Source organism: Ammospiza nelsoni, chromosome 31 (genome assembly GCF_027579445.1).
Source record: "Ammospiza nelsoni isolate bAmmNel1 chromosome 31, bAmmNel1.pri, whole genome shotgun sequence".
Lineage (NCBI taxonomy): Eukaryota > Metazoa > Chordata > Aves > Passeriformes > Passerellidae > Ammospiza > Ammospiza nelsoni.
The window spans coordinates 2364714-2386597 of NC_080663.1; the positions used below are offsets into that span (position 1 = coordinate 2364714).

The following is a 21884-nucleotide window of genomic DNA, read 5'->3' on the forward strand; positions in this document are numbered from 1 at the left end:
GGCATGGCAGGGTGGTGCCGGCTGTGGGTTTATAGTTATGCACTGCTTGTCAGACCCCTCTGTGCTCTTATTGCCGATGGAAACAGAGATCTCCAGTGGACAAAAGGAGCCACACGGGCCTTTCACCAGCTAGAGAGTGTCCTTATGTCAGTTCCAGCCTTGAGACTTCCAGATGCAAGTAAACCATTCTTTCTATTTTTCCATGCAAGGAATTGCCCTGGGAATACTGGCTCAGGACTTGGGTCCATACCGAAGGGCAGTTGCTTACTTCTCTAAGCAACTAGATGCAACAGCCAAAGGATGGCCAGGTTGCCTCAGAGATGTAGCAGCAGTTGTGCTGAATATTGAAGAAGCACCCAAGTCTACCCTGGGACAAAAATGACTGTGCTAGTGTCCCATACAGTGTCCGCAGTACTGGAAGTAAAGGGTGGCCACTGGCTTTCACCACAGAGGTTTCTGAAATACCAGGCCATCATGGTAGAGCAAGACGATGTAGAGATAGTGGTGACTAATATTGTCAACCCAGCCTCCATTCTCAGTGGAATCAAGGAGAAGCAGTACACCACGATTGCCTGGAGACCATTGAAGCTACCTACTCCTGCTGCCCAGACTTAAAGGACACTCCTTTGGACGATGCAGAGACTTGGCTCACTGACGGGAGCAGCTACATTGCCAGTGGAAAGCGACATGCAAAGTACACAGTGACTACCTGCAGAGAGGTAATAGAGTCTGGACCCTTACCAACAGGTACCTCTGCACAGAAGGCTGAGATAAATGCATGGACCCATGCCTTAGAAACAGCAAAAGGCATTCAGAGTCGTGCATGCGCATGGAGCCATCTGGAAGGAGAGGGGACTGCTAACCTCACAAGGGAAGAAGAGACAAACCGGCTGCTGGAAGCAGTTCAGCTACCTGAAAAAGCATATTAAGGCACACCAGAGAGTGAGCTTAAAATTGGAGGAAAGAAATGAGCTGGCGGATGGAGAGGCAAAGAAAGCAGCAAAGGGTGAGTTAATTATGGACAGATTTTCCTCGAAGGTAAGCCATAATACAATAATACTAATCAAAACAGGCATACAACTACAAGGGGTGTGTCACCCTGGTTTTTTAGGATTTTCTATGCCTTCTGATGTTGACATTCTTGTAGTGAACTTTCTCACACACTTTCTGTAAATAACTCATTGTTTTGCATTTCTTCATGGAGGAGGAGAGAGTTGATGGACTGTTGGTTTAACCAGTGTCATTGGAGAGGTGTCACTGTCACCCTCCAATCCGCTGTCACTTTTGTAAAACTATAAATATTGGAGTCAGAAAATAAACTTCCCTTTTTTCCTTTACCTTGAGAACGGTGGTGTGCTTGTGTTCTTTCCTGTCCTACAGCGACATCTGGTGACCGCCCAAGTGCTCCTCACCACCTTTACTGCAATCAAGATTAAGGAACAAAGCACCTAGACCCATCATTCACGAGTGAAGAAGGCTCCTGAGGCACTTTAGAAAGTTACAATGGGTAAAAACAAACTGAAATTAAAACTTTCTCGAGAAAATAAATAGAGTGTGAGTAAAATGATAAGCACAGTGTAATAATCCCCTAAAGAACAGAACGACTTGTCGTTGAAATAGATAATCAAGTAGGTGTAGCTTAGAGAGTTGTGTCATTTATGATTATTGCTGTAACCACAGCTAATGCAGCGCCACTTCCACATCATGTGACTAGTATATAAGTGCCAAGGGAAAGCCTATGATTTTAACACCAAAAGTCTCTGGGTCAAATGCTAAAAATTACAAATGCAACTGTGTAAGAAAGAAGAAATGTTTGGGGATGTAAATATGTGTTTGTCCAAGACAGATTCCATGAATCTCATCAAGAATTCTAAATACCGTGACATATGCTTAACTAACTGCTCTGAGTTTAGACTTAGATACAGAGCAAAGTATTTCTCACTTTGAAATGCATCCCATTAACCAGACAACCTTGCCTGTGTATACAAGACAAAGTTGTATCTGCCTCAGAGCAGCATGCCCCACTATAATAGTAGATGAGATCACAGTGAAGGAAACTCAATTTAACTTGTGCATTTGTAACTTTGTCAAAATCAAAGGATGTGCTTTTTCCTATCAGGCACCTGTCGTATCATACCAACATAGAAAGGTGAATTTGATCACTGTCCAAGAAATATTGCCTGTGCCCATAGGGATGAACTTAACTTTGGTTACCAAATTGTTGAAACATTATGAATTCAAGAAAATTCTTAAAAAAGTTAAAGATAAAAGGAAAAGAACTTTGATTACAATACACCATGACACAGAGACTATACGGAAAGTACTTAAAAGATTGGAAAAAGGCCCATCCCATCATTAGTGGGATGTGCTTTGTGAGCAGTCTCCAATGGCAGCTGACTTGCTCAGTACCTTCGTTCATCCAATTATTGTTTTACTTCTCTTGGTTAGTACAAGTTTGATTTTGTCTATTACAGTACTTATTTAGAATTAGAGACTGTTGCAGCAAGTAGCAGCTTTAACTTCAATATTGAGAACATATGGTATGGTTTTAAGAAACACTTCCCACATAAGTTGGCTCAATAAAGAAGAACCTATATGTTAGTGAAAGAATTTACCAACCTTGAAGAAGGAGTAGGGGTTGAATTATGATTTAAAAAATTTAAGATTTTAGCTGAGAGTTAGAACCAATTCATATTGAAGTCAGATAAACCAACAACTGGTTAATAATTATTAGATGCTTAAGTTAAAGCTAATTGTTACATTATGAGCTCATTTGTAGAAGGAAGAGGAGCAAGTGAACCAACATAGGAACATATTGAAACCAGCAGAACAATGCCCAGCACCTGGACTCTGTGTTGATCCATCATGAAGCAGGGGGCCTTGGATTGTGCCAGAGGGTCACAGAGACCTGACCAAGACCTTCCTGACTTCATCCCTGGGACCACTGACCCAATTTGGGACCACTGACCCAATTCAAGAGAAGAATTGCGCACACGTGAAGGACTAATAACCTCATTTTAATACAAAGCGGGGATGGGAGGAGCTGGGGTTATGCATATGTATTATTTTGGGAAATAAATAGAAGGCCAAAATCCTTGTGTGGTGCAGTCACACATTTCAAGAATGACCCCTTCCAGGCCACCCACCAGCGTAATAAACATACCACTTTCTAACTTTAACTAGTTAGAGAGCCTTTGTCCCTGATTTTCAGTTTTAATGATTAGGTGACAATGCTATAGACCCAGAACTGACTACATCTGGGACTGCACAAAAGATTATGTGCATACAAAATAATAAGAAAGACCACTTGGAAGAAGCAAAAATTATTTATGAAAAGAAAAAGCAAATAATGGAGGATAGAAAAAAAGAAATACTTCTCAAGCCAAATTATTTGTAAAAAGGGAAGAGGAAAGATTATTACAGATGCTTATTATATTGTTATATTAAGAGGAATCTTCTATGTACAATGTTAAAATAACTATGCTCTTATTTCTGCTGTTAATAAAAACTTAGACATGGCAGTAGTGGTAGCTGATCTAGTCAGGAGTGAACTGTCTGTTTGGTCGGGATAACATCCAGTGAACACGTCATGAGCACCCTGCTATTGATGTGCCAACTATCAGCATCTGCCGTCTGAAGAAAGTGTGGACCAAGGCCCAGAGTGGAAGTGATCAAGAGAGGGAACCAAAACCACAGCCAAGAAACACACATGCTCTAAAAAGGCAGAGCTGAGGAGGAGCCATGCTAAACAGTTCCTGGAATATGTAAACTAGATGATGGATATGCATAAGAGTCTATGAATATGCAACAGGCTGATGTAATAGAAATGGTATAAAAAGGGTGTTTCCCAAACTAGCAGGGGTGCTCTTGGCTTAGTACCAAGATGCACTGAGCCGTAATTTTTGTTTTACTGTCTCTGTCTCCTACTGTCCTTTATTAAAGTTTTAAATTTTAACAGGAAAGTGAACCGTGTTTTTCACAAGGGAAGATGGAACCTTAATGTGTATCGGTTCCTGGTTGCTAACTGCTGGTCGTAGTGGGGATTGTAAAACCGGTTCTTTTCTCTTTTTTGATCTAGTACGTTTCACTGTGGGGCTACACTCTTTGATGGCTTTTCTCACGATCTTCCCCCTCCTTCGCTTGCTCAAGGCTGCAATGAGTTCATCAATTTCACTTTCCCCGGAGCTGCTGGAGGAGGAGCTCTCTGGTTCGGCTGACCCTGCTGTACCATATAATCTATTTTGCCTCCCCCCGATCCTAGGGAGCCCCACGCGGGATTTGCTGCGTCTTTTAACCCGGGCTGCGCGTCCGCCCGCACCGGTGACGTCATCCCCCGAAGCCGCTCCCCGGCGTTCAGGGTTGCCATGGAAACTGACAGGGCTGGGAGCGGAGAGACCCCGCCCCCATGGGAGGTTCCCTCCCCGCCCTCCCGGCACAAGGCCCCGCCCCCGGCTCCTCCTCCTGCTCTCGGGGCGGTGCCGTGGGCGGTGCCCGCCATCCATCCCCTCCCCTCTCCCGGCACAAGGCTCTGCCCCGGCTCCTCCTCCTGGCCCGGGGCCGGCGCCATCCCTGCCTGGCCGCGCTCGCCTTTCTCCTCCTTCCCCGGCTGGGCCCGGTCTGAGCTGCGCCTCCCCCGCCCCCCGATCGTGTCGGCGCTGGCGGCGGGGGGGCGGTGGCGGCGGGGGGGGCGCGCCTTGGCCCGGACCCGGCCGACACCACCCTCAGGGCGGGAGAGACTCGATCTGAGCCTTCTTCCTCCCTTGTTTTACTTTTGTTTGCCAGTATTGGCTCTTTTTTCCTCTTCTCCCCTTTTCCCTTTCAGACTAAGGGATGCTCTTCCTTTTGCTTTGCTGCTGGGCTCCGCTGACATGCTGGCACCATAAAGAGCCTCGCATACTCCAGCTCACCTGAGCACCCTGAGGATTTATCCTCGCGTCTACGGCAAATCAAACTTGATAATCATCTCTTATCCCAACTACCAAACTCGGGCCTCGTCTGATTGTCCTCTAGCTCCTCTATACCGCGGCCAGATCTTTTCTGAGAGTCCAATGAGTTTGCATTTGAAAAACAAGGCTCCCCCGGGTAAGGGCTCCCCAGTTTGTCAGTGCTAATCTCAGGGGACTGTCTCTCGGGATATTATCACTACAGCGCTCGCAGCAGAATATACACACGGAATTTTAACAGCTCGAGTAGAAATTAAAAGAACCAACGGGAGAGTGAAAGAGCGAGATTCCGATCGCGGCGCTCCGGAGCGGCGCTGCGGGAACGATCCCTGCGCCAGCACTGCCGGCCCCAGGCCAAGCCCAGCCCCGCAATCCAACCCCGCTGCTCACAGCGCCCGCCCTCCCCGGCCCGGGGCACAGCGAGCCCCGCACCCGCTGCGCCCCCGAGCACAAAACGCCCCTTCCCACCGCGCTCACCCGATAAACACAGCGCCCCTGCAGCCGCTCACGCCTCTCTCGCTCCTCCCGAGCTTCTCGGCCTCCCGCACCCTCTGCCCCGCACCTGGGCCCCGCCAGTGCCGCGGGCTGGCGGCAGCAGCTGCACCTTCCTCTGCCTCTGCTCCAGCCCTGCCCAGGTGCCTCGGCTCCCTTCGTGCTCGCCACAAACTGAGGCCTTCACAAGGCTGACCTAGAACAGAGGCCAGACACGGTTACACAATAAAGCAGGCATTTGTTAAAAGGCCTCCATGGATTCACCTTGGGCAGAACAAGAGCCCAGCCAGGGCTACGCCCAAGATGGACCAAAATGGCCACAAAATGGATGGCCGGTCACGAGGTCTGTCACTTTTATAAGTTCTGCTCCATTTGCATATTGGAGTTAATTGTCCAATTATGTCTTTAGATGATGAAGTCCCATCCTTCTTGTTTTTCTCTCTTCAGTGCCCGTTGTTTATGCTCTTGGGCCTGAAGTTTGGATTATGTGTCCTTGAGTTCACAGCTAGAGCAGGAATTGTTTTGTCTCCCTGCTCTGTGAACAGAGCTCAGCATCCCTTAATATGAAGCCCAGACCCAGAGAGTAAAGCAGCACAGAATCTGAAAAATAGAAAAGCCAAAACCTGAGGCATCAAATCCATGAGAGCCCCCCACACACTCACCACGCCTCCCCTCGGCACCCCCCAGGCCCTCCCCATTGATTGAAGCCCCCAAAATGCTCCCAGGCCCGAGCCCCTCAGCCCTCCTGAACCCCTGGCCCATATTCTCACCTGGGAAACCCCAAATCTTTGGGAATTCTCAACTGGGATTACCCAATTCCCTGGAAACCTCACCTGGGACCCCCAAAACCTAACCTGGGAGCTCCAAACCTCACCTGGGAACTCCAAACCTCACCTGAGACCTCCCAAAATACTTCCGGGACCCCCCAACCCCCCCCCCCCAGAAGCCCCCAAACTCCGCCTGGGATCCCCCAAGACCCCCAAAACACTGGTGACAGTGGGACAGAACTGGTGGCACTGGGTTGGTGACAGTGGAATGGAACTGGTGGCACCGGGTTGGTACCACTGGAATGATGGCACAGGGCTGGTGGCACTGGGACAGCCCTGGGGACACTGGGGTGGGGAAAGTGGGATGGAACTGGGGACACAGGTGGTGACACCAGGGCTACCCTGGGAAACATCAGCTGGGAGCCCCAAAACCTTGACTGAGAGCCCCAAGACGCACCTGGGACCCCCAAAACCTCACCTGGGACCCCTTCAGTCTCTTGCGAACCTCACCTGGGACTCCCTTGACCCCTCTGTCCACCCTGACTACCCTGTGCTGTGCCCCGTGTTCACTTGGGACCCTCAAAACCTCACCTGGGACCCCCAAAACCCCACGTGGAGCCCCCCCAAAACCCTTCCAGGACCCCCAAAAGCCCCCTCAGGATCCCCCAAAATTCATCTGGGGCCCCCCATGCCCCAAAAATGACACCTGAGACACCCCAACCCCCCTGGGCCACCCCCTGAATACCCCTCTAGACCATCCAAAAGCTCCCCCAGAACGCCCAAACCCCACCAGCGACCCCCCAAACTCCCCTCCCCGAACCCCCCAAACCCCTCCCTCCATCCCCTAACCCCCTTTTCCTGTCCCCAGGTGTCCCCCCCTGCCCTCCCTCCCGAGGTGGCCTCGGCGGTGGCCAAACGGCACCGGGCCCTGGAGGCCCTGGTGGCCCTGGCCGAGGCCTTGGGGACACCGGACAGCATCCCCACGGCACTGGCTGAGGCCGAGGCTGCACTGAGACAGGCCCGGGTGGCCCGGGAGGGGCTGCAGGGGGCCCGGGAGGCTGCGGTGGCCCCGGCTGTGGCCCGGGGGACCCTGGGGGACGAGGACGGGCAGTGGCTGCGGCAGATCGGGGCCAAGGCTGAGGAGGAGGCAGCGGCGCTGGAACGCGAGGTGCGACGGGCACGGCGGTGCCAGCACTGGCTGTGGGCTTGGCACAGGCTGATCATGGGGCTGATTGTGCTGTGTGGGACCGTGCGTGAGTAAAAAACCAGTATGGACCAGTATAAACCATTATAGGCCAGCATTGATCAGTATAGAGCAGTGTGGAGCAGTTTAGAGCAGTGGGAGGTAGCGTGGATGAGCATAGAGCAGTAGAGACCATTATGAACCAGTTTAGGCCAGTATAAACCAGTTCAGATCAGTATACATCTTTTTAGAACAATGGGAGGCAGATCAGCCCAGTTCAGATCAGGTCAGACCAGTGTGAATTTCTACAGACCAGGAGGAACTTTCTCCTGTCCTTACCAGTATAGACCAGTATGGACCAGTACAGAGCTGTGGGGACCGGTTCAGACCAGTATGCACCAGTATAAAACAGTTCAGACCAGTATGGACAATATGAATATCTACAGACCAAGAGAGACTTTCCCCTGCCCTGACCAGTATAGGCCAGTTCAGACCAATATAGACCAGTTTGGACCAGTGTAGAGCATCATGGGGCAGCAGGGGATGCAGGGAACCAGTACGGACCAGTTCAGACCAGTTTGGAGCCCTACCGATCCAATAGAGACCTTCCCCTGCCCGAGGATGGGGACACTGGGATGGAACTGGTTACACTGGGATGGGGACACTGGGACAGGACTGGGGAAACTGGGACAGGACAGGTGACACTGGGATGGTGACATCGGTATGGGGACAATGGGGCGGTGGCACTGGGATGGTGACATTGGTATGGGGAAAATGGGGTGGTGGCACTGGGCTGTCAGTGGGAGCATGGGGATGGAACAGGGGACGCTGGGTTGGTGACACTGGAATGATGACACGGGTGTGATGGCACTGGAATGGCAACAGGGGACATTGGGTTGGTGACACTGGAATGATGACATGGGTGTGGTGGCACTGAGGCAGCCCTGGGGACAATTGGGTGCTGACAGTGGGATAGAACTAGTGGCACTGGGATGGAACTGGTGGCACTGGGACACGGCTGGGAATACTGGGACAGGGACATGAGACGGGGTAGGAGACACTGGGTCAGGACTGGGGAAACTGGGGTGGCACTGGTGACACTGGGATGGGGACACTGGGGCAAAATGGGGGACACTGGGGAGAAACTGGGGACGCTAGGATTAAACTGGTGACACTGGGCTGGTGCCATGTGTGGCACTGGTGACACTGGGATGGGACTGGTGACACTGGGATGACTCCCTTGGTTGGTGGTACTGGAATGGAACTGGGGACACTGGGAGGGGAGTGGGGACATTGGGTTGGTGGCATTGGGTGGAACTGGGAACACTGGGAAGGGACACTGGGATGGGGACATCAGGAAGGGACTGGGAATACTGGGATGGGACTGGGGACACAACTGGGGACACTGGGATGGTGACATTGGTATGGGGACAATGGGGCGGTGGCACTGCACTGGAACTGAGAGCACTGGACTGGCACTGGGAGCACTGGGATGGTGGTGCTGGGCTGGTAGCACAGGGAGAGGACTGGTGACACTGGGTTGGCTGCACCGGGACAGCCCCGTCGGCACTGGGCTGCTGACACCAGGACTGGGACACTGGGCTGGAACTGGGGACAGTGGGAGGTGACTTGTGACACTGGGACAGGACTGGAGACACTGGGCTGGTGGCACAATGATGGAACTGGTGACACTGGGACACAACTGGGAGCACTGGGACAGGGACACTGGGACAGGGTGGAGGACAGTGGGACAGGACTGGGGACACTGGGAGGGAACTGGGGACACTGGGATGGTGACATTTGGATGGATCTGGTGACACTGGGATGGTGACAATGGTATGGGGACAATGGGGTGGTGGCACTGGCCTGACACTTGAAGCACTGGGATGGAACTGGGGACACTGAGATGGTGGCACTGGGACAGGACTGAGGACACTGGTCCTGCAACTGTGTTGGTGACGCTGGGCTGGTGGCACTCAGGTGGTGACAGTGGGACAGAACTGGTGGCACTGGGATGGAGCTGGTGACACTGGGGTGGTGACACCGGGGTAGTCCTGGTGCCACTAGACAGGTGGCACTGGGTGTCCCTGGTGCCACATGTCCGGTGTCCCCATGTCCCTGCAGTGTCCCTGGACTCAGCCCGCACTGCCCTGGGGGTGACCGAGGACGGTCAACTGCTGCTGGCCCTGACCGTGGTGGCCGTGTCCTGCGAGGTGGCCTGGCGGGGCTTGGGGACATCACGGCGTCACCTGGCCACTGCTGCAGGCCACCAGCGGGACATGGCCCAGCGCCTGCATGACCGCGCCTGGCAGGTGGCGGCCACCAGGGCCAGCGCTGAGGCTGCCACGGCCACCAACGAGGTCACCGCGGATGTGCTGGGGCGGCTGGAGGAGGTGATGGAGGCGCTGGAGACATTGGTGGCTGCTGTCACCCGGGACAGGGAGGTGATGCTGTGTGGGACATGGGGACAGGGCTTCCACAGAGTGGCCGAGGCACTCAGGGAGATCATAGAGGGCTCGGTGAGATGGCGGGGGGGTCACAAGGAGGTGACACCGAGGCTGGAGGTGGCCTATAGAGCACTGTTAGGGCAGGGGTAAGGACAGGCTGGGGACGTGGGGGTGGCACTGTCACCGCTGGGGCACGGGGACACCCTGAGGGACATTGGGGCCCTGGGACACACCCCTGTGTCCTTCCCTTGGGGACCCCCAGGCCACCCTGACGTCCCCTGTCCTGTTTTGGGTCACCACAATGTCCCCTAGTGTCCCCAGCAGGACATCAGGCGACATTTGGGCCCTGTTGGGGACATGGGGGGACATCAAGGCCTCTTGGAGACATTCAGGGGACACTAGGGCCATGTGGGGACCCTGAGGGGACATGGAGGTGCGTCAAGGGGACATTGGGCACCCCGCAGGTGGGGGGGGCGGGGCCAGGGGTGTGACGTCACCTCTTCCTGTTTACTGCCGCCGTGCAACGTTCCTGTGTGTCACCCAAGTGTCCCCCGGGCGTGTCCTGATCCTGTCCCCTGAGGCCATGGAGCCCCGTGAGGTACGGCAATTCAGGTGTGGTGTGGGGGGTGGGAGGGAGAGGGGACAGGGGATTTCAAAGGGAACAGGGGTGTGGCAGGACTAGGGGAGGTGACAGAAGGGTAGAGGGGATCGAGGGTGGCAGGGGGGAACAAATGGAGGGTGGCGGGGGTGGCAGAGGTGACGAGGAGGTGACAAAAGGACAGAGAGGAGAGCAGAGCCCTCCAAGGAGGGGACAAAGGGGAACCCCAGGAGGGGACAGAGGCCATCCCAGGAGGCTACGAATTCCATGAGGTCTCCATCACCTCCCCTGTCCCCTCCACAGCTGCTGGAGGCACTGGTGGATGTGGTGGCCACACTTGGTGAGCTGGCAGCCACTGTGGCCGGACCATACAGGGATGTGCTGCTGAGCGTGCACCCAGAAGCCCTGCACACGGCCCTGGGGACCTTCATCGATCACCTCTGGGACACCCTGGACCAGGGAGGTAACACCCTGAAGCGCCCTGGCGTTGCCTCCCTGGGCCAGGCCCTGGATGCCTTTAGGGCAAACCTGGGGGCCACCTGGGCCCATGTGACAGCCGCAGCCAGTGCCTGGTGGGACCTGGTGGCTACACTTGAGGACAGCTGGGCCCGGCTGGCCCGAGAGGCCACCGAGCTCCGTGACGCCTGCAGGGATGCGGCCACTGCCGAGGCCACCACTGCGGGCACCAGCAGCGCCCTGGCTGGAGACCTGCAGGACAAGGCCACCCGCTGGGGGAGAGCTCTGGACAACCTCCGCGCCAAAGCCTGGCAGCTGCCGCTGGTCCTGGACCAGGAGAAGATGGCCTCGGCGGAGGCTGCGCATGAGGCCCGGCTGGCGGCTGCCAGCAAAGAGACAGAGGCGACCACCAAGGCCATGGGAGATGCTGTGGTGGCCAGAAACAAGGGGGGGGCGGCCACCAGGAGGAGACAGCGGGCAGAAGCAGCCCTGGGGCTGCTGGAGCGCTTGGTGGCTGCGTGTGACAAAGCCACCGCGTTCCCCCGGGAGCTGCAGCGCCAGCTCAGGGACATCGAGGCCGCCCTGAAGGGGACAAATGAGGCATCCCCTGATGTCCCCGAGGCCTTGGTGGCTGTAGTGGCCAAGGTCGAGCGGCTGTGGGAGGCCAGCGCCCGCCTGGCCACACGTCACCTGCTAGGAACACTTGGGGATATCCGCAGGCTTCTCTCGCGTACCCCTGGTGGCCCTGGTGGCCTCAGTGGCCGTGCAGTGGCCAAGCAGTGCCAAAAAGCCATCGAGGACATCCCAACGCTGCTGCGGGGACAGTGATGCCACCACTGTGATGCCATCAAGGGTGGTGAAATCATTGGGGACATCACTGGTGTCACCTGTCCACTCCCTCCTCCCTGCCAGAGATTTGAGACGAGTTTGGGGAATTTTCTGGGAATTTTCATTACATTTGCCCCAAATCCTGACGGGAATTCCTGGGGTCATGTCACTGGGGTCGCTCTTGGGACACTCTGGGGCCACTCAGGGCCACTCAGCGGTGGGCTGGGGGGATGAATGAAGCAGCTTTCCACCATGGGTACAGAAGACCGTTTCTCAAGCCTCCTCAAAAACCTTCAGGTCCCTTTCCCTCCCTGGGCAGTTTCACCTCCAATGCCCAATTTCCCTGTGCTGGTGACAGATTGGGCCTCAGCTGTTCAATTGCCCTTTTCCCTTTTAGGGCCTCTGCCCCAGGGAGCTCTGTCCCATTCTCCTCCCCCTGGTCCCGTTTGCCTTGCCCTGACAGGGTCTCACTTCCCTCTGGGGGTGGCTCCTTGCACGCAGGTTCCCCTCAGCAATAGTGGCTCCATTATCTTTGCTTTCCCCTTGGCTTTCTCATCACCCCTCCCTCCGTACATTGATCTATTGAGCTTCCTTTAACAGGTCATTCAATCCCTTATCCTGCCATTCCCCAGTCTTGCAGCTTTTCCTTATATCCAGCCAAGCATTCATGACAAATGTTATTTTCAATAAAGCTTGTCCAGCTATTGTATCAGTCTATACCTGAGTATCGTCTCGCATTTCTTTTAACCTCTCCAGCCATTCAGTTGGAGTCTCATCCTTCTTTTGTTGTTCAGCAAATGCCCTATGATTGTTCTGAGTTGGTGGAGCAGCCTCCCTAATTCCCCTGATAATTAATGCTCTATAATCTTCCATGTTTTACCTTCCTCCAGGGTTATGGTGGTCCTAATTAGGGCATTGCAGGGGCATTTTCTGCTCCCCATGGGGTCTGTGTTGTGCAGGGTACCTTTCCCAAAGCCACATCCTCACTAGTTGGATCATTTGTCTTTCCTCAGGTGTAAACAAAAGGTTTATTCTAGATTGCACTCTGTCCCAGTTATAAACATTGGGTCCCAAAATTGGTCTACTTGTTCTGCTGATCCAATTGGATCTTCACATAGAACTTTTAATTCCTTTTTAAATGCTCTCACTTTGGAGGAATTAAGTGGGGCAGTGACAAACCCGATTGCCTGTGTGCCCCACCCAATGGCACTTCCCAGAGGGGGTTTAGTGCCACTGCTTGGTTCTCATTTTTTCCATTCCTCTCGCTGGACTGCTCTGTCCCTGTTATCCTGGCTGGGTCTATCAGGGGTTGCAGGGGGTGCATTGGCAGATATAGAGGGGACAGATGCTCTAAGGGGTCCCAGGTTTTAATGTCTTTTAATTTAAATGTGTTTGCCTCCCCCAGGAAAACCTTGCCCTTCCAACTGGCAGCAGAATCTGTTTTTTCCTGACTGACTGGTTCTTTGGCATTCGCATGAATATTCAAAGTTTGGCACATCCACCCCTCAAAGGAACTCTATTTTGGCCAGATCAGATCAATGATAAATGATCAGATCTTATCTCCTGTTTAGTCTAGTTTCTCATATAATAATGTTTCATTTTGATTCTATTTTCATTCTTTGTGTCAGGGTTATGTAGCCACAGTGCCATTTTTATCCCTAGGAGGCTGTTTGGAGGTGTATCCATGGATGTTTCCCTGCTCCACTTTCCCCTGGGGGTTTTCCCCTTGTTTGCTTTGTGTCCCATTTTCTCAGCTTATCCTGGCACTGTCCCCACGCCTTTGATTTTTCCTTCTTTCTTAATTTCCAAGCAAATCTGACTCTATGCCTTTCACGTGTATTATCCCAGTCCCTCTCAGGTACTGTTCAGGCTCCTGGAAGCAAATGCTACTTTCCCACACACTATTTCCTACAGTAATTTAAAAAAAAATCAATGCCCAGTTCCTGGCTCTCTATTCCACTCTTTCCCACTCCTGGCCCCAGGCACTCTTTAGTGTTGCTGTGCAGTGCCACCTCTCATGACAGATTTTACACTCACACCATATCCAAGGATCACATCCCACTCCACAACTGAAACACAAAATTACACTCATACGTGTTGTGATGGGAATCATTCATTGGAGGCACAGAAACAACTCGAACTCTCAAAGGTCCTTGTGACAAACTGCCTCATTTATTGTTCGGACCCTCTTTATATAGGGGGTTTGAATCTCCTGGCTTAAGACAGCTGATGGGATGGGTTCTCTCTCTGCCCTGCTCTCTGGCCAGTGCTGTATCTGCATCTAAACCTGAACAGGGTTGGCTGAAGTCTTTGCTTGGGTTTGACTCCAACCTATCCCTGCCTTATCCAGGGACTTGTTTTCTTCTGGGCTGGTTGAGTTTAGGGGGCAGCTTGAGCTCAGCTGCAATGTGACAACTCACCCTCTTGGTTAGACTAAAAAATTAAATTATGAGCCTAGTTGAATAAGGCTTTTTCCACCCAACTCAGCAAGCCCAGACTCCCACAGCTAGTGATGTACCTCATGTATCACTGGGGTTGTGACATTCACATCCACAAGCTGTCAGGCAAAACCACCAGCATTACAATTCTTTAGGTTAGCATGTCACAGACTTAATGTTTAGAAGTTACAAAGTTCCAACTTAACACTACAAACAGTAAACAATTCAACTCAAAACTAGTTCAATTAAAACCACACACATTACTACTCATGGGTTGTAAATATTTGAGTCTTGGAATAAGGTGATGGGCAGATTGTCTTACCATTGACAATCTTCTGCTTCCAACGTGCTCTTGGCTTTCCAGGTTATGCTGTGATTTTATTGGAAAACATGAGATAAATATGAGAGTAGGAGCGTTTGAAATAAACATCAAAATTTTATAACATCCATAGTGGCTTTCAGAGCTTGTTGATCATACTTTTCTCCTCGTTGAAGTAAAATAAAAGTTCATACCTTCATGACTGGTTGTTCCTCTATGGAGGTTAATCTGCCTCTTTCTTTGGTGAGATTTTCCTTCAATTTTTCAGCTTTTTTCTTTCTCTGACTCCTACACCACTCAGTTTTTTAGCCTTACTGTCAGTTCTCAGCTCCTTCACTGTCTGGGTTTCTTGCCTTACCAACTTTTCCTGGCTCCTACACGGTTGAGTCTCCCCTGCTCTGCACACAGAAAATGGCTGAGTCGCATCACTTTGTGGATCACTGCGTATCACGGTGGGGGCCGTTCATCGGCGACATACAAACAGGCCAACTCTCCAAGGTCCTTGTGACAAACAGCCTCAGGTTTATTCTCGCAGCTCCTTTTACAGGAGCTCCACATTTCCCTCGCTTACACATGTGATTGGTTGGGGTCTTAGCACCGTCCAGCTCCCTGGCCAATGATAGGTCTGCATTTAGGGCTGAATGACATTGGCTGAGGGTCCTTGTATAGAACTGAATCCAACCTATCCTTCTTCACTCAGGGACTTGTTTGCTTCTAGGCTGGTTGAATCAGGGGGGCAGCTTCAGACTGGTTGCACTGTGACACCCCTGCCCTGAACAGTTTAGACCAATATAGACCAGTTCAGACCAGTATAAACCAATACAGACCAGTATAAACCAGTATGAATATCTACAGAGCAGTAGACACTTCTCCCTATGCTGACAAGTATAGACCAGTTCAGACCAGTATTGACCAGTATGAGACTCTATAGAGCAGGTGGGACTCTCCCCTGCCATGCCCAGTATAGACCAGTATGAGCCAGTATAGAGCAGTATGGACCTGTTCAGAGCAGTGGGGACCAGTTCAGATTGGTATGGACCAGTATAATCAAATTCAGACCAGTATGAACCAGTATGAACCAGTATGAATATCTACAGACCAACAGAGACTTTCCTCTGCCCTGACCAGTATGAAACAGTTCAGACCAGTATATGGGGACAATGAGAGATGGTGGCACAGGGCTGGCAGTGGGAACACTGGGATGACACTGGGAGCACTGGGATGGAAGTGGGGACACTGGGCTGGTGGCACAGGAATTGAACTGGTGCCACTGCACTGTCCCTGGTGCCACCTCTGTGGTGACTCCCATGTCCCCACAGTGTCCCCACATGAACCCAGTGTGTCCCCATTGTCCCCAAGAGGACATTTTGGGAGCACTTGGGCACTGTTGGGGACACTCAGGGGACATTGGGATCCTTTTGGGAACATTGGGGGCACATTTGGGACCCACGATGGCCCCTCAAGGGAGGGGCAGTGGGCGGGGCCAGGGGTGACATCACCTCTCCCTGCCTCCCCCCCCGCCCCCCCACCTCCCTGCCTGTGTTCAGAGTGTCTCCTGGGAGTGTCACCTCCCTCTGCCAGCACTCCTGGAGTGTTCCCAGTGTCCCCAGCGGCCATGGAGCCCCAAGAGGTTTGACAATCCCGGTCTAGTGTGGTAGATAGGGACAGGCGATCGGAAGATCACGCGATGTGACGGAAAGCGGCAGGATTCCTTTTCCCCTAATCCCCTGAGATAAGAGACCACCCTAGGAATGTAACTAGGAATGTAGCCCACCTAATGATAGTAATGCTGGTAACTTTCCACTCCTTACTAACCATAGATGGTATTGCAGACCCCCCCTCTGACATAGAGAGACCCCTTAGACTATAAAACTCCACGAGAAGAGATAATAAAGGCCTTTGACCATCTACCACATTGGTGTCTGCATGCTCTTTGGCCTGAGTGACCCTGGTGAGTTTGGGTCGCCGTGCTGCTCCTCGAAACCAGGTCGCTTTGCCTTATATCAGAAGGCAACAACTGGTGCCGACCCCTGGGAGGGAGCTCGGGTAATGGGATTCGCCTGGACGAGAAACAGCGGCTGCAGCGGCAGGACCGTCTGCAGCGGGGGGGACGCCCCCGGACCCGTGTGGACCATGGAAGCCTTAGCGAAGGTTGTAAGTCAGATGCATGCGCAATGGGGTATTGAGTGTAAGCTTAAAGACCTATGTCTTGCATTACTGAGACTGATTAAGCTTGGGGCCATAAAAAGCCCAATACATATCCTCCATCTGGAGGCTTGGGATAATTGTACAAAGGCTCTGGCGGAGGACACCACGTCCTCAGGCTCAGGGAAAGCCCTAAAATCGTGGGGCAGAGTTATCCAAGCTCTGCAAAAAGCTCGACAAGAGCAAGAAACCTGGAAAGCCACGTGAACTTATTTACTAGCCACGCCACAGCTGCGGGTGGGCGCAGCAACGCAGACCGCGGAGGATTTTGATCAGATCGGCGGCGTGGAACCAAACAGTATGTTGACAAGCAATCAATTATTAATTAACTACTAACTCTTAAGTTCCTCAAGGCCTTCCCATTTTTTGATTAACTCTAATAAAGCTTATCTCTAACTGAAACCTCAGCTCCTTTAAAATCTCTAAATTTCTTAAAGTTTATGTCTCACAGGGACGTGGCCACTAATGAGGCCACCACTGTGGCCACGGCCACTGCCCTGGCTGGGGACCTGCAAGACAAGGCCACCTGCTAGGGGACATCAATCCACAACTGGGTGGCCGCAGCACAGCAGCCGCTGGTGGCCCTGGCCAAGGAGGAGGTGACCTCAGCGGTTGCTGCGCTTGAGGCCCGGGTCACAGCCTCCGCCATGGAGAAAGAGGCAGCCACCAAGGCCGTGGGAGAGGCCATGGCGGCCAGCAGCCAGGCAAAGGTGGCCACCAGGAGGGACAGAGGGCGGAGGCCGCCCTGGGGCTGCTGGAGCGCTTGGCGGCTGCCTGTGATGAAGCCACCGTGTTTCCCCGGGAGCTGCGGCACTGGTTCGAGGACATCAAGGCTGGCCCTGAAGGGGACAAATCAGACATCCCCCGATGTCCCCGAGGCCTTGGTTGCTGCAGTGGCCAAGGCCAAGTGGCTGTGGGAGGCCAGCAGCCGCCTGGCCACGTGTCACCTGCTGAGAACACCTGGGGACATCTGCAGGCTCCTTCTGAGTCCCCCCAGTGCCCCGGTGGCCTTGGTGGCTGTGCAGTGGCCGAGTGGTACCAAAAAGCCACTGAGGACATCCAAAAGCTGCTGTGGGAACAGTGATGACAGCGCTGTGACATCATCAGGGCAGTGACATCATCAGGGACATCGCTGGTGTCACTTGTCTTGTCTCCCCTCCCTGTGTGGGATTTTAGACACATTTGGGGAGTTTTCTGAGAATTTTCATTAGAATTGCCCCAAATCCTGGGGTAATTCCTGGAGTAACACACCAGGATCCCCCCCTTTGCTGCCTCCCTTCTTCACAACATCCCCCAGAACGCCTCCAGCCACTTCCCCCTCGGCTCTCTGGAGCCCCTGGCCCGCATTGGGCCTTGCTGGGGCCTGGCTGGATCTACCCCCTGGGGCCCCCCAGAGTTTGACTGCCATTTTCTCTTCCTCTGGAAGTACCCCGATACCTAACTGCACTTGCAAATCCCTTCCCATCAGATTATATCCTTTCTCCCATACGAATAAAACATCCCTCATTCCTAATTTGTTTGTTCCTTCAAATATTACATGTTTTATAACAGGTGCTTCATATCTGTCTCCCTTTGCCCCTACTACTTGAACTGTATTTTGGCTTTTTTTGCATCCTCTTGGAATTCTATAAACATGTCCTCTTAGCCCCTGTGTCTACTAAAAATTCAAATTCTTCCTCCTGAGGGCCTAATTTCAAATTTATCAAGGGCTCTTGTTGATATTTTGACCCCAGGAGACAGAGCCTCTGACTTCCATATTCAACCCAGTTCCCCGTGTGCCCCTCCCAGTGGCACTTCTAGGAGGGGGTTTAGTGCCACTGCTTGGTTCTCATTTTTCCGTTCCTCTCGCTGGACTGCTCTGCCCCAGGAATTCTGGCTGGGTCCATCAGGGGGTGCATCAAGTGCTGGCAGATATGGAGGGGACAGATGCTCTAAGGTCTCAATTTTCAGTTTATTTTAATTTAAATGTGTTCACCTATCTCAGGGAAGCCTCACCCTTCCAACTGGCAGCAGAATCTGTTTTTTCTTGACTGACTGGTTCTTTGGCATTCACATGAATATGCAAAGTTTGGCACATCCACCCTTCAAAGGAACTCTATTTTGGCCAGATCAGATCAATGATAAATGATCAGATCTTGTCTCCTGATGAGTCTATTTCATCATATAGTAATCAATCATTTTGATTTTATTTGCATTCTTTTTGTCAGGGTTATGTACCCTCTGTGCCAATTTTATGCCTAGGAGGCTGTTTGGAGGTATATCCATTAATGTTTCCCGGCTCCCCTTTCCCCTGGGGATTTTCTCCTTGTTTGCTTTGTGTCCCATTTTCTCAGCTTATCCCGGCACTGTCCCCACACCTTTTTTCCCCTTCTTTCTTAACTTCAAAACAAATCTGATTCTACACATTTCACATATATTTTCCCAGTCCTCAGGTACTGTTCAGCCTCGTGGAACTAAGTGCAGTTTTCCCACACACTATTTCCTACAGAAATTTTTAAAAATGTAATGCCCAATTCCTGGCTCAGAGTTCCACTTTTTCCCACTCCCGGCCCCAGGCACTCTTTAGTGTGCCTGTGCAATGCCACCTCTCATCACAGATTTTACACTTACACCATACCCAAGGATCACATCCCAGTCCACAACTGAAACATAAAATTACATTCATACAGACAACACAAAATCTTTATTAAAATTTTTATTCATATGCAAAACAAACACTTTGCTTTTTCTGGCTGTCTCGGTCACCCGAAAAGAGGAAACTCAGCTCGAAGCTCCTTGTTTGTTTTGTACTGCAGTACATCTCATTCACTCAGCAGCTATACCTATCAGCCACACAAGACACAGGACATAAACATTCACTTCCCACTCTCCTCATTTCCCATTCACACTTTCACACAATACTGAGGTGTAGCAATGGGGAATAAAGAGACACAGATGCCCTTGTGCATCTGAAGGAGATCACTTTATTGTAGAAATCACCCTCCTTTTATAGCTTTACTCTGAACCTGACAAAACCAGAACTCAACAGAAGAAGGGCACCCATTGGCTGGCTCAGCTGCAGTCTGCTGTCCACAGGTCCTATCACCCAATCAGTTTCCCTTTCATGTGCTGTCCGTGCATTCCTCCTCATAACTGCCTCTCACCCCCCAACCAACCTCCAACCGTCCAGCCTGCAGCTGTGCCTTCCCCACAGGGCCTTCTGTGGGCATGAGCCTTAACAACTTTAGGAAATATCACCCCATACTCCACATAACGCCCTTCCTTTTTTTTAGGCAATGAAAACATACTAAGAAAAACCTAAACAACTCCTAAAACATTAATTACAGTGATAACAATAATAACTTTAACAACTTTTTAAAAATAGTAACATATACCTATAACATAGCAACTATATACACATGGGATCAGGACAGTGAGACAAAAGGCTGCACACTGTGATGGATCCCACTCCACATGGAGACACTGTGAAGACACAGGCCCAGCCCCTTCCCCACGTCAGTAAGTCCAGGGCTCCTTTCCATTGTCCAGCCAGTAAGTCCTTCACCAGAACTGGAGGTCTTAGATGAGCCTTTGTGTTGAAGGAATGCTGTCTGTCACATGCAGTCTGTCCCATCTTATCCCAGTTTAAAAAACTGAAGACATATAGGGCTTTAGCTACTCTGTTGTGAGGGTACCCCAACTCCACCTCTTTTTTTTTTTCAAGCATGGTTTTTAGGGTCCTATGGGCACATTTGACAACAGTTTACCCTGTGAGAGAGCGGGGAATGCCAGTAGTGTGAGGCACACCCCATTGCTGCAAGAAGTTACAAACTCTCTCTGAGGTGTAGGCAGGTCCATGGTCCATTTTGATGGTGTCAGGAAGGCCCAGAGTGGCAAAACAGGTGAGCATCACAGGCCTTCTCTCTGGTGTAAGAAGTTGCTTTTAGAAAATGAGAATAGGTGTCAATGGAAACGTGAACATATTTTAAGCAACCAAAGTCTGGGATAGGGGTGACATCAATTTGCAAATGGAGTTAGGAGTTAAACCTCAGGGCTCAGTGCCTTCTGCTAAAGGAGCAGGATCAACCTCATGACAGGAGGGACAAGACAACAGGATATCATGGGCTTGTGAGGAAGTTATTTGAAATTGCTTGTGAAGACAATAAGCATGCTGGTGTAAAAAAGTTGTGACATAGCTTGGCCTGTGCAAAAGTATTTTGTAGGAATGTTCCCCCTGTTGAAAGAGTGACCAAATTATCCTTTATCTCCTTAAAAAGGAAAAAACCCAGAAGTTTCTCTCCTCAATTTGGTAAAAAGACACTTCACAGGACCTTTGGGACTTCATCTCAAACCTAAGGCTACCCAATTGGATAGAAGCTAAAAAGTCCCGCCTAAGTAATTCACTAGAAAAAGAAGAGAACAAAAGAAATCATTGTTTTTGTGGGGTGTTTTTAGCAGGAGCAAGAACCTCTTGCTCCTGGCTCAGGTTTTCTCTGAAAAGAGCTTTGTTATTTTCCTTTTATTAAAACTTTCCTGTTTCCAACACTACCTCAAAAGTCATCCTGCTAATTTTATGCCATTTGAAGTAGCTGGGCTATCTCAGCTGTGATAAGTCCTCTAAGAGCTCATGAGACCTGGCTCGAGGAGAAAACTTATCAGTATTTGGTACCACACCTGTCACGACAATGACATCTGCATAGTTATTACCTTCTGCAATAGGGCCAGGTGAACCTGTGTGGGAGCGAACGTGCAACACATGAAAATCATGCAGCTGGCTGTTAATTAAAGTCCACAATGTTCTTAACTCTGTAAACAAAAGATAGTTATTAACATGCTTTAAATAGGAAAATTGTCAATGGAATACAACATTGGCAGCATACGAGGAATCAGTTATGGTGTTAAGTGGTTCCTGTGAAAATCACTGAAGGGCATAGCAGATAGCAGCCAATTCTAAAATGTGCATCGAGGCATCCTTTAACATTAACACCCTTTTATGCCACTGGAGAGAGTCACCTCCATGCCAAACCCCTGCACCTTTGTTGGATTTGCTGGATGCATCTGTAAAAACACCTGGTCTGTTGACAGGGGTCGTGCTGCAGTGATGCTTTGAGTGCAGGGGGAGGTTACCCATCTCTGTCCATAAACGATGTGAGGGATAATGGATAGATAATTGTCCAGAAAAACCTGCAAGCACAATTTGGAAGTCAGTTGCTGTCAGAGTCTTCTTTA

At 51.3% G+C, this 21884-nt stretch overlaps 2 protein-coding genes and 2 pseudogenes across 4 annotated transcripts in view; 2 read left to right on the top strand and 2 right to left on the bottom strand.

Moving 5' to 3' along the window:
* Nucleotides 1-5651, bottom strand: part of LOC132085575 (zinc finger protein 501-like) — a 220807-nt gene extending 215156 nt beyond the window's left edge. Inside the window, exon 1 of the mRNA XM_059491030.1 lies at nt 5421-5651. The gene's annotated coding sequence lies outside the window, so the exon portion shown is untranslated. The remainder of the gene's footprint in view (nt 1-5420) is intronic.
* LOC132085611 (class I histocompatibility antigen, F10 alpha chain-like) overlaps nt 1-21884 on the top strand; it is a 777359-nt gene that overhangs the window by 434033 nt on the left and 321442 nt on the right. The window lies entirely within an intron of this gene.
* The window catches only part of LOC132085561 (zinc finger protein 850-like), a 221297-nt pseudogene that overhangs the window by 177336 nt on the left and 22077 nt on the right, over nt 1-21884 (top strand).
* Nucleotides 1-21884, bottom strand: part of LOC132085554 (uncharacterized) — a 560373-nt pseudogene that overhangs the window by 76362 nt on the left and 462127 nt on the right.